Source organism: Neovison vison, chromosome 1 (assembly GCF_020171115.1).
Source record: "Neovison vison isolate M4711 chromosome 1, ASM_NN_V1, whole genome shotgun sequence".
In the NCBI taxonomy this organism is placed as follows: Eukaryota; Metazoa; Chordata; class Mammalia; order Carnivora; family Mustelidae; genus Neogale; species Neogale vison.
In genome coordinates, this window is record NC_058091.1 from 193,445,392 (window position 1) to 193,457,910 (window position 12,519).

At 36.8% G+C, this 12,519-nt stretch overlaps 1 long non-coding RNA gene and 1 other non-coding gene across 2 annotated transcripts in view; one reads left to right on the forward strand and one right to left on the reverse strand.

Annotated features, from left to right (window-relative positions):
- LOC122917275 overlaps nt 1-12,519 on the forward strand; it is a 177,945-nt gene that overhangs the window by 43,344 nt on the left and 122,082 nt on the right. Inside the window, exons 3-4 of the long non-coding RNA XR_006386372.1 lie at nt 9,327-9,421; nt 10,728-10,771. This is a non-coding gene — a long non-coding RNA (uncharacterized LOC122917275). The remainder of the gene's footprint in view (nt 1-9,326; nt 9,422-10,727; nt 10,772-12,519) is intronic.
- LOC122897948 lies at nt 10,920-11,023 on the reverse strand. The gene has a single exon (XR_006382745.1). It is a non-coding gene; the product is annotated as a U6 spliceosomal RNA (small nuclear RNA).

Here is a 12,519-nt window from a genome sequence, read left to right on the forward strand (position 1 = left end):
CAGGGCTTGATGCCAGGTCCCTGAGATCATGACCCGAACTGAAGGCAGTTGCTTCACTAACTGAGTCACCCAGGCACCCCAATAGTACTAATTTTAACAAACACTGACAAGTTTTTTTAAAAGGCAAATTTTTAATAAATTAATAAATTGTACCATAAATAAGGATTTTAAAAAAACAAAGAAGTTTGATGGGATAAGGACTACATAAGGGGCCAAACTGAGCCAAGGTAAAGAACAGATCCTGACATGGTTAAATCTTCCTCGGTGGTTTGCTGCAATTTAGCTGCTAACAGTAAACAGAGTAACAGCCCCCCCCCCCAAATGACCATATCCTGATTCCTAGAACCTGTACATATATTAGCTCACGTGGCTGAATGGAAGTCCGGACATGCACAGATTTGGAGATTGAGAGATTGTCCTAAATTATCTGAGTGCCCTCAGTCTAATAGCATGGGTCCTTAAAAGCAGAGATTTTTTTCCTGGGTATGGTCAGAGAGACATGTGAATATTAAAGAAGTTCAGAGAGATGCGTTGCTGATTTTGAAGTGAGAGTGGGGAGACTTCAAGGCAAGAAATGCGTGCAGCCTCTAGAAACTGGGAAAATCCAGGAAACGGATTCTCGTCTGGAGCATGTGGAAAGGATCGCAGCTCTGTAGACACTTTAATCTTAGCTCATGGAGATCCAAGATCTGTGTCAGACTACTACTGCAACTAGTACTACTACTATTACTACTACTGCTGCTGCTACTATTATTACTACTATGAATCTGTTAGGGGAAATTTGTGTTTTATGCCACCAAGATTGTGAGGATTTATTAGGCAGAAATAGAAAAATAATAGAACATTTTTCAGTATTTTTGTATGTCTTTCAGATGCTATTACTGGTACCACAAAATATTAATAGGCTAGAAAAAGTCGTACATCATCCAATGTGAACTTTACATCATATTAATTTTTTTAAAAAGGTTATTGATTTATTTTTTTGACCGAGAGAGAGAGACAGTGAGAGAGGGAACACAAGCAGGGGGAGTGGGAGAGGGAGAGAGAGGGAACACCAAGCAGGGAGCCCGATGAAGGGCTGGATCTCAGGACCCTGGGATCATGACCTGAACTGAAGGCAGATGCTTAAGGACTGAGCCACCCAGGTGCCCCACATTATATTAACTTTATACTGATTTATACCAATACTTTTTAGAGTCATTTGCATTTTAGAAACATGTGAAGGCAGAAGGAACTGCCCTCAAAACTGATACTTGAATAAGGGCCTCATTTAAAAAGCAGTTGAAAAAAGTGAAGAAAGTACAAAAGGTAGGACAAATGAAACATAAAAGTAGAATTATATCTTATACAAGATGGCCTGTGGGAAGGGTTTTATGATTATATGAGTAGAGAATTCTATCCATGTTGAATGGTCATAGAGAAAATTTTCAGGTATTTCATCTTATCACTAGAGTTGTCTGATAAAATACAGATTGCCCAGTTAAGTTTGTATTTAAGATAAGTAGCATATAATTTTTGTTTGAGTATAAGTCTGTCCCATACAGCATTTGGAACATAATTATACTAAAAAGTTATCCATTGTTTATCTGAAATTCACATTTACCTAAGTGTTCTGTATTTTTATTTGCTTAGTCTGGCAATCCTACTTGTTTTTAAAATTTTTTTTTAAGATTTTATTTATTTATTTGACAGACAGAGATCACAAGTAGGTGGAGAGGTAGGCAGAGAGAGAGGAGGAAGCAGGCTTCCTGCTGAGCAGAGAGCCTGATGTGAGGCTCTATCCTAGGACCCTGCGATCATGACCTGAGCCCAAGGGAGAGGCTTTACCCACTGAGCCACCCAGGTGCCCCTGTTTTTAAAATTCTTAAACTTAAGACATTCTTGCTATTAATACGTCAAAAATTGAAAAAAACTTGCAAATTAGGAATTTGATGTTTCACTTTACTTAAAAAATCTTTTAATAAATTTATGGTGTACCTTATACAGCATCTTAAAATCATGGAAATAGGTATAAGCTTTTCTAATAAATTTTTTTGTATTCCATATATTTAAGATTTATAGCTAATTGGTTAATTGATATTTATATTCAATTTTCTAATATATAGTGCATGTGTATGTGTTCTTGTGATCTGTGTCAGCAAATTAAAATTTAATCTATGATAGTGAAAACATTGTACGAAAAAAATTCATTCTGTAGCATGTTACATGAAGGGAAAGCAAATTTGTTGAATTTTTGTTTTGTAAGGCAGCCTGAATTTGAAAATTAGGTGAGCAATGGAGCAGGTTGATGTGTTCCTGAGTAGCGTGCAGAAGGTGCAGTGATTCCAAAGAGAGTCTGATGTTGACTGACTTTTCAGCCATGACCGATCTTCAACTTGAATTGACATCTTTTATTGTTTTTGTTTTTTTTTTCCAATTTATTTATTTTCAGAAAAACAGTATTCATTATTTTTTCACCACACCCAGTGCTCCATGCAAGCCGTGCCCTCTATAATACCCACAACCTGGTACCCCAACCTCCCACCCCCCGCCACTTCAAACCCCTCAGACTGTTTTTCAGAGTCCATAGTCTCTCATGGTTCACCTCCCCTTCCAATTTACCCAAATTCCCTTCTCCTCTCTAACGCCCCTTGTCCTCCATGCTATTGGTTATGCTCCACAATTAAGTGAAACCATATGATAATTGACTCTCTCTGCTTGACTTATTTCACTCAGCATAATCTCTTCCAGTCCCGTCCATGTTGCTACAAAAGTTGGATATTCATCCTTTCTAATGGAGGCATAATATTGTTTTTAAGATTTATTTACTTACTTATTTTAGAGACAGAATGTAAGCTAGGGTTGGGGGCGCAGAGGGAGAGGGACAAGCAGACTCTGTACTGAGCTTTGGCCCCATGCAGGGCTCTGTCTCCAAGCCCTGAGATCAGGAACCGAGCCGAAATCAAGAGTCCGATGGTTAACTGACTGAACCACCCAGCTGCATCTCCAGTCACGTGACACCTTAAGTGTCCAAAGACTTTTACTCAAAATTCTAATTATTTGTACTTTTATTTCTTTGTGTTTTCTTGTTTTTAAAGTTTTTTGTTTTTCTCTGCATATTCTCCATACTTGTAAAAGTCTCTGAATTTTTAAACCTTTATTCTGCAAACTCTATTTCAATTTCTCTATACCAGGAACTGTAAACATATTGGGGACTGATTAGTTTTTAAATGTGTTACTTTGCCAACTGAGGCAAACAGTACCAGGAAAATCAGGAAGAAAATTATCAGTATTCTGTAGCTTCCATATGCATTTATGCAGAAATTTTCTGGCCATAAAATCTTCAAATAAACTAAGTTTTTAGGTGAGTCTGAATAAATTTACTCTGTGGCTTATATCATAGACTAGTAAGTGATCATAAATACACTTGGCATGCCAAAGTGGCACAATCGAAGGGAAATTTTATTTAAAATTCATAAATGGGAAATTTTCTTCTGTGTAAATGATCTAAATATTCATCTGTTGATGGCCACAATTGTCTCCAAAATGAAGATGAAAATTAAAAGAATCATCTAAAAGAGGACTTCTAAATATATATATATATATATATATATATAGGCAAGATAGTTTCTTTTAACCAGCTTAACAGAAAAATGACGCTTGCCTGATTCATTCTGACTTTTTTTTTTTTTTAATAGGTAAAAGAGTTGCATGAACTTTGCGGTATTTCATTTGCCTTCTTCTTTTTCCTTTTTCTGTATTCATAGTTTATTTATTTATTTATTTACACTTTGTCATACTTACAAATTAAATACAAAGCATAGGGAACTTTTGTAAATGATAAACTTTTCTGCACAGTAATCTTAGAGAAATGCTTTCATATAATATTTGACATGAAGTTAAACAGCAACACTCCCTCTGACTTCATGGAAACAGTGTCCATGGAATACAGACTGAATTGCAAAGGGCACTATTTCCCAGAAGCTGTGAAGGATTGAAAAGTATCTCAGTTTGTGGCATCCTATTTGATATCATATTATTTTGTACTGCCCAAGGATTCTTTTTAAGAAAAAGAGAAAAAAAGAATTGCAATCTTTTATTTCATGACCACCGACATCTGTGGGAGTTCCTGTATTAAATGTTCACAAGCAGTCATATTTAAAGGCAGAAAAATGATGTTGTATGTGTATATATTTTATATGTTATGACAATTTTTTCAACAAAAAGTCCCTTTTCACTTATATCTGGTACATGGGGTATATGATTTCATAATCAAAAATATTCTCTCAAGTCTATTTAAGGAAGGAAAGGTTTCCAGCTATAAATAGTCATAGCTTTAAAACAGATGTTTTTCAAAGTCCACTTGTATTTGGTTGGTTCCTATTGGGAATAAATTTTCACTTGTACTTAATGTCAGAAATCATGATTTCGTTCCAAGCAGAGTCTGAAACAGAACTAAATATAGCAAATAATAAATAAACTATATTTCCAAATATTCTGGAACTGTAGTTTAGGATGCCAGAATCCATTTATTTATCCCGTATCCCCTTCCCTTGCCACTTGTTACCCAAAGTAGCATAGCTGTCCACGAAAAAATAAGGGGTTTTGTCTCAAAGACATCTAGGCTAGTTTCTTGCCATCACTGAGCTCTGTTTACCTTTAAAGTGGAGTAATGTTAGTGTCCTGTTTTGGGGAGCAGCTCTCCATAATTTTTTTTTTTTTCACATTTGTGTATGGTCTGGGCTTTCTAAACAAAAATCGCTGGAAAACTTTATTAAAGGATGATTACTAGCAAACATGCTTTGAAAGCTTGAGATGGTGTTTTGTTCCAAAAAATATTTAGAGACTTATTTCCCCTGAGGCCATTTGCTCTTCCTGCTTTGGGAGGTGAGAACTTTTCTCTGCCTTCTCAGGAAAAGATTTATTTATATTCCTGCTTAAAGTCTTCTCTCTCTCTTTTTCTCTCTCTCCACCCCCTCTCTCTAAGGGAAGGAGATACAGATCCATCAACTATCCTATACAACTTCAGAATCTCATAAATTCAGGGTTCCTGCTATATGGTACAAACCCAGTACCCCAGGGAGACAGCAGGCTTTTACCGTTGTTGCCCAGTGAAGATTAGAGTTTGGGGAACCAGGGCTAAAGTACTCTGTGTATAATGATCTGTTTTCCGATCCAGAAACTTTATATATGAAACATGAATCAGTTTTTATCTATCTATCTATCTAATCATCTATCTACACACACATACACACACACACACACACACACACACCAGCCATTTCCTACCTAAGAGAATCTAGAATCTTGTTCAATGGCAAAGTGCCCAGCCTGAGGATGATGCATGTTTCTATTGCTAGCATGGGGTTAGATAACCAGTCCCCCTTTTTCTCCAGTTAAGTTAGTGGTAGGTTAAATATAACCAAAGATATCAAAGAAGTCAGCCAAATCTATGGCAGTTCTATGAAAGATTTTCCTAGTAACTGAGAAGTGTCACGTTAAGAGAATCTTATTTCCGTCCCAATTATTTGTATTTTGGAGCTTGTCTTATGAGGATGTGATGCATAAAAATGCAGGAGACATGTTGTGACCATTAGAAGCAAGTATGAAGAAGTAAACCAACAGACTGGGATGGAAGAACAGAAGAATTTCAGATCAATGATCAATCAATGATCATTCAAATCAATGATCAGAAGAATGTTCTGGGTAACATCTTTAAGCTGCTGAATCAACCCTGAACTCATTCCTTTGGATTTTTTGTTGTGTTGTTGTTAAATGTAAAAGAAGTGCTCCCTACAATTCAAATGAGCTCTTGTTATTTTCGTTTACTTAGAACTAAGTAATACAAGAATCTAGGAATTGTGAAGATTAAATGAAATGAGAAATAAAATAACTAGAATAGGACCTAGTAGTTACTTAGTTAAAAAGAAAAAAAAGAGAGAAAAGAAAAACAAAGTACTGTCACTGCTGTTGTTACTATTACTACTAATGGGGATTATCCCAGGTCTGAGCACCTGTGGGCCTGTCATCTAAGTGTCTGTATCATAGATCTGGGGAACTCATTTGGGGGGTATAAAAGAGGGGTTATTTATCACAAGGACAGAGATGGTCATGTTGGTAAATGAGAGGAACATCCGGGTAAAATATAAAAGGGATAAAATTTAATTAGAGCAATTATTCTCAAACAGGAACCCTTTATACTTTTTTAAAAAAATTATTTATTTGACAGAGAAAGAGACCACAAGCAGGAGGAACAGCAGGAAGAGGGAGAGAGAGAGAGAAGTACACTTCCTGCTGAGCAGGGAGCTTGATCCCAGCCTGGCTTGGGCTCATGGCCCGAGCCAAAGGCAGACACTTAACTGACTGAGCCACCCAGATTCTTTATACTCTTTCTTTTTTTTAATACTTTATACTCTTTCTTTTTTCTTTTTTTCCACCATCAATAATTTTTATTATTGGTCCTCCTTGGGGATTTTTGTATTTTTAAACATTTTGTCTACCAATATATTTTCTCAGGTACTTAGACAAAAGGACACAACTGCTTTGGTTCTGATCAGCAAAGGTAATGAATTTAAATTATTTACCTGACCAAATCACTGTAATTTGCATTGGATATTTAAAAACAAGCTAGTATAGCTTTTGAAGCTTTAATGTAGATATGGTTTCTGATAGGCTTTTACAAATATTGAAAGTAGCTTCCAGGCTCTCTTTTTTTAAGGATCTTTGGAGATTCGTAAGAACTACCAGATTTGAAGACTGCACCATCCAATCAGGACAAAAATTAACATTAAATTACGAGTCCTGATTATTTTTATTTACTTTTTCACAAAATGTTCCATAGAGTTTTAAAAAGACAAAAAAAGCATTTTTGTATTTAGATAAGCCTTTTAAAAATATAAAGACAGGCCACAAAGCAGTACTACAGGTTTTCTTCTGTCACTTGTAAACTCTAGAGAAGGCAATCCTCAAAACCCTAGAAGTTCTGTGAAAATCTCTTCACTTACAATCAGGATAAACTGTGTCCAATGAGGAGTCAAGGAACCAGGGTGCTAGCTGCCATCTTGCACGGTGTGATCCCAAACAAGTCTCTCAGCTTCTGAATGGGAAAAGCCCCATCCTAGGATGAAAAGGGCTGAATGAAGTCATCCTGAAGATCTTTTCCAACTCTGTTACTTTGTAACGCGTAATGCGATGAAATCGCACTAACATGTTCCAAACTGTTCAGATGTTAGAACCTACATTAAATATATGGTGGCTTTTAAAATTCCTAATTATTTTTTGAGTCCTGTTCTTAGATATTTTTTTTCATGTTCTTCAGTGCACTGAAATATATCTTCCTACTTAACAGTCTCATTATGAATAGCAATTAACAAGCTTCTCAAGGATGTACTTCTCATAAGTTGCTTTTATTTTATTTATTTATTTATTTATTTATTTATTTCTCTATCTATCTATTTTTGACTTGCTGCTTTAATTTCTCCAAGATCTCTGCTGCACTTGTGGATACTGGTAGCTTCACCACTTTTTTATAGGAGATTTATCCTTCTGGACCAAAAGGAAAAGATGGTGTCAGGATCTAGTTCTATCCGAGACAGCAGGGTTCAGCAACAGCCATCATAGCTGTGTCCCCAGGGCAACCAGAGGTGGGCTGCAGCTTTCTCCTGGTTATTTCTGGATTTCTGGTCTAACCGAAGATTGTCTCTTCTATTCTACCATAATACAAATGTTTACAATTCTCCAGTGTTTTTAGATTTATACATCAATTTCTTTTTTTTTAATATTTTATTTATTTATTTGACAGAGATCACAGGTAGGCAGAGAAGCAGGCAGAGAGAGAGGAGGAAGCAGGCTCCCCAAGGAGCAGAGAGCCTGATGTGGGGCTTGATCCCAGGACCCTGGGATCATGACCTGAGCCGAAGGCAGAGGCTTTAACCCACTGAGCCACCCAGGCACCCCATACATCAATTTCTCATCCAAAACCATGTCACTCTTCCTGAGCTCCCAGACCTTGGAAGGGCACTGACAGAGCTGGGCATTAGGCTCTCCTTACCAGGAGGGGGAATTGGCAGGGAGGGTGCTGCTGTGATGGCCTCCCTCACAGCTTCCGCTATTACCTCCGTTACAGGGTTTTGTTTGGACCCAGATTTGTCATGGATGGCTATGGTGACACATCCTTTACCATCATCTGCCACAGGACCTAAGGGAGGAAGTGGTCTCTCTGGTTCCTTGCTCTGGCTCTTACCCTTTTTTGTAGCACAAGCTTTCTTGGGCATCTTTGCGCCTAAGGGGAGCCAGGCCCGAGGCTGTGCCCCACAGCCCCACAGGAGCTGCCTCAGCCCACAGCCCAGCCACAGCCTTTACTCTTTTAATAATCATTTAGAACTCCAAAAAATTTTGCTTATATGAGTTGTCTGTATCAGTATTTTGTTTTTATTATATTAGAATTTAACACTGAGAAATTTTTTTTTTAAAGATTTATCTTATTTATTTGACAGACAGAGATCACAAGTAGGCAGAGAGGCAGGCAGAGAGAGAGAGGAGGAAGCAGGTTCCCCACTGAGCAGAGAGCCCCACATGGGGCTCGATCCCAGGACCCCGGGACCATGAGAAATTTTTAAGCTGAGTACTTCATTTTAACTTTATTTAAAACATTTTATATAGATTGCTTTTTCCAAAATTAAAAAACAAATGAGAAATGTCATTCTTTAAATTCTTTTGCAAAAAACTTTAATGTTTGGCTTCTCGTATCTCTGCATTCAAACAGTTCCGTTCTATTTGAAGTACAGTGAAAACATTTTGGTGTTATACAGATGCACTTAGAAAAGGGAGGAGTATTGTAATAATCTCATAAGATAATTGTGGTTATTTTGTTTTGGAATTATATAAAAACTTATCAATGAATGGTTTCTTAAAAGTTGATTATAATGTAGAATTTTGATCTATAGCAAAAAATATTTCAAAGCAATAAATGTGAGATACATTGATTTGTGTTGCATCTTAATTACCTTTACTCATGCATAATTCTGGAACGTCATGTATTACTATTTGGAAAATATTGGTTAACTGAGTTATGTATATCTTTTAAAAATTGGCAAATTCATTATCACATTCGTTAGCATCAGTGGTGTTCTCATAAGAATATTATTAAAGTATTGGGAAACTGTCAAGTTCATGGTGGCAGACTTGCATTTTCCAAACTTCTAATTTTTCCTTGAAAGCTTGAAATATATCATTGCAACAAATATTGTCAGTTGTTTTCCTTGAAATGACAGGTTCACTTCATTAATTTTTGAAAAAAATGTCTGTCAAAACATGTCTGAATAATTAGTCTGTCACTGTGTTTTCAGGTATAAATGGCGCGCCACTAAAGAGAGCTAGTCGAGCTTGCCTCTGAAATGGTTGGACAAGGGCTTTTAGTAGATACAGCCACATGCTTCAGAAGGTAGCAGAAACATTTTTTCTTTCTCTCTTGTTTTGTCATATAGACTATTAAAGAGGGATGTATGCAAAGGTCGAGGTTAATTAAATTAACTTTACTGCTTCATCAAGAATACTGTTATGTGAAATTCAGTGTTTTTCTTTTTTTATAGAATTATGAGTGCTTGACAATATGGAATGACTCCTAGATTACTGATACAGAATTTGGTGCTGCTACCTTAATTCATGTTAAGGTGTCAGTAGTTTTACCATCATTGCTTTTGCACAATCCGTGTACATGTCAACCAAGTGAAAAGGCAAATTATGTCTGAGTATTATTATGAAATAGTTATGACCTCATTGGCCCCTGAGTGGGTCTTACCATATGTTTTTGGTTCTAGAGATCATATTTTGAAAACAATTTATTTAAGGAACAAGGGGATGGGAGGGAAATGCATCAGTACATCAAAAATCTCCCTAATATAGGGGCGCCTGGGTGGCTCAGTCATTAAGTGTCTGCTTGTCTCAGGTCATGATCCCAGGGTTCTGGGATCGACCTGCATCAGGTTCCCCGCTCTGTGGGAAGCTGCTTTTCCCTCTCTGACTTCCCCTGCTTGTGTTCCCTCTCTCTTGTTGTGTCTGTCTCTGTCCCAATAAATAAATAAAATCTTAAAAAAATACTCCCTCATATCATGACAGACGAATAGACTAAAGATGTCACATCAAGCCCATTAAACAGAGGCCCGTTTATTTGCATTCATCAACCATCCATCCCAGTAATTCCTAGCTCTTGTTCCCACTGGTCGATGTTGTGATGTAGACATCTTTCATTTGGATGGATATTGTCGGAGAAGGCATGATGATTGTGAATCTTTAATCATTGATTCATAGTATCTAGGTCTTCTAGTGTAGTGGAAGGGAGAAACCAAGAGGAAGTTTTTGGGTGTTATCAAGTCATTCAAACAAAGTGCTTACTGCAGCAGATTCAGGTTGTTACCCAAATTCGTCTTTTTCTTGTGTTATCATTCCTTTTCTGTCATCTGATGCAGGGGTCTGCTGCATATTTATCCTTCTCCCCACAGGCTCACATTAGAAGCAGGCAGGCGTATTTTTGCATTATTTACTTATAACATCTGCTTCGTGAAACCAGAGAGTAATTCCTGTTGACTCAACTATTTTATCTTGCTTAGTGAGATAAAGTTCAGTAACACCCAAAGCTAAAACATTTTTGTGGTCAGCAGTTACTGACTGGTACAAAGTTATTACTTTTATGTACTTATCACAGTACTTTCAGCTCATGAACCGCTGACATTTGTTTTTCTTATCCCCAGTTAAGAAAATCACACACAAACCTCTAAGAACTCTGCTTGGTATGGTAAGTAAAGTTGAGATTTAATTTCTGGAGGCTGGAGAATGCCTCTTTATCCAGCACATGATGCTCTTTACTAATGTATTAGAAACTTTGTATACTCTTACTAATAATGAGGTGCTAGTTTTTACTTTTTAATTAATTAATTAATTAATTAATTATGGAACGCTTCATGAATTTGCATGTCCTCTTTGCGCCAGGGCCATGCTAATCTCTGTATCATTCCAATTTTAGCATATGTGCTGCCAAAGAAAGCACAGATGTTAATTTTTATACTGGTTTCAACCTTTACTTTTTTATATGTAAATGTATTTCATTTTTGTCTCATCTACTATTACTTATTGTTAATTATATTTTATTCATCCCTACTAAGCACTGTAAATTATTTTTTAAATATGGTATTTTATAAGTAAATAAATGTCTAACAGTGACTTCTCATATGCTACTCTTTTCGAAGTCTCACCTTATCCCAATTTTTTCCTCTGATGGCAATCTTTTTTTTTTTTTTTTTTTTTTTAAAGATTTTATTTATTTATTTGAGAGAGAGAGAGTGTGAGAGAGAGCATGAGCGAGGAGAAGGTCAGAGAGCGAAGCAGACTTCCCATGGAGCTGGGAGCCCGATGTGGGACTCGATCCCGGGACTCCAGGATCACGCCCTGAGCCGAAGTCAGTCGTCCAACCAACTGCGCCACCCAGGCGTCCCCCTCTGATGGCAATCTTAAATGGCACAAAGAATCTGATGGTTTGTCTCTGATACTTACATAAAAAATCATGCACAAGATGATGTTTTCCATGATTGTCAGAGCTATGTGATCCCTGAAACTGAAATAGGCTGTAGCATTTTGGGGATAACTGATTGGACAAACAATGAAAGCATGAGAAAATACTACCAAGAATCCTCAGGCAAATTAACCCATGGGACATGAAATCCTCCTAGTCATAAATCACATAATGGTTTTTTGTTCATGTGAGAATTGGTAGAGAACACTAATACATTTAGACAATTGATTCTAAACAATGCATGCTGAAGGCCACTGCAAAGGCTATGTGCGTTTTGTATGAAGGAAGAATGAATAATGCCTTTTTTTTTTTTTTTTTTTTGGTGAGAACTTATTTTCTCAGTGTTCCAAGATTCATTGTTTATGCACCACACCCAGTGCTCCAAGTACTACATGCCCTCCATAATACCCACAACCAGGCTAAACCATCCCTCCACCCCCTCCCTTCCAAAACCCTCAGTTTGTTTCTCAGAGTCCATAGTCTCTCATGCTTTGGCTCCTCCGATTTACCCCAATTTACTTTTCCCTTCCTTCTCCTAATGTCCTCCTTGTTATTCCTTATGCTCCACAAATAAGTAAAACCATATGATAATTGACTTTCTTTGCTTGACTTATTTCACTCAGCATAATCTCCTCCAGTCCCGTCCATGTTGATATAAAAGTTGGGTATTCATCCTTTCTGATGGAGGTGTAATAAGAATGAATAATGTTTTTAAGAACCATACATTTCTTTAGCAGTTCAGATGTCTGCTTACAAGATTTCAAGATTTAATTGGAACTCTTCTAGTATAAGACTAAGTTAATTTTAACTTTTAAAAATTTCTGCATTAGAGAAGATATATACCTAATTCGAGCAAATCATACAGTAGTTTTAGAGTAAGGGTAAGACATCATCACATGGCGAAGTGGCAAACATGAGCAGCACATAGATATTTAGTCTTTTTTCCTATAACTCCTTTCTTGTATTTCCTTTCC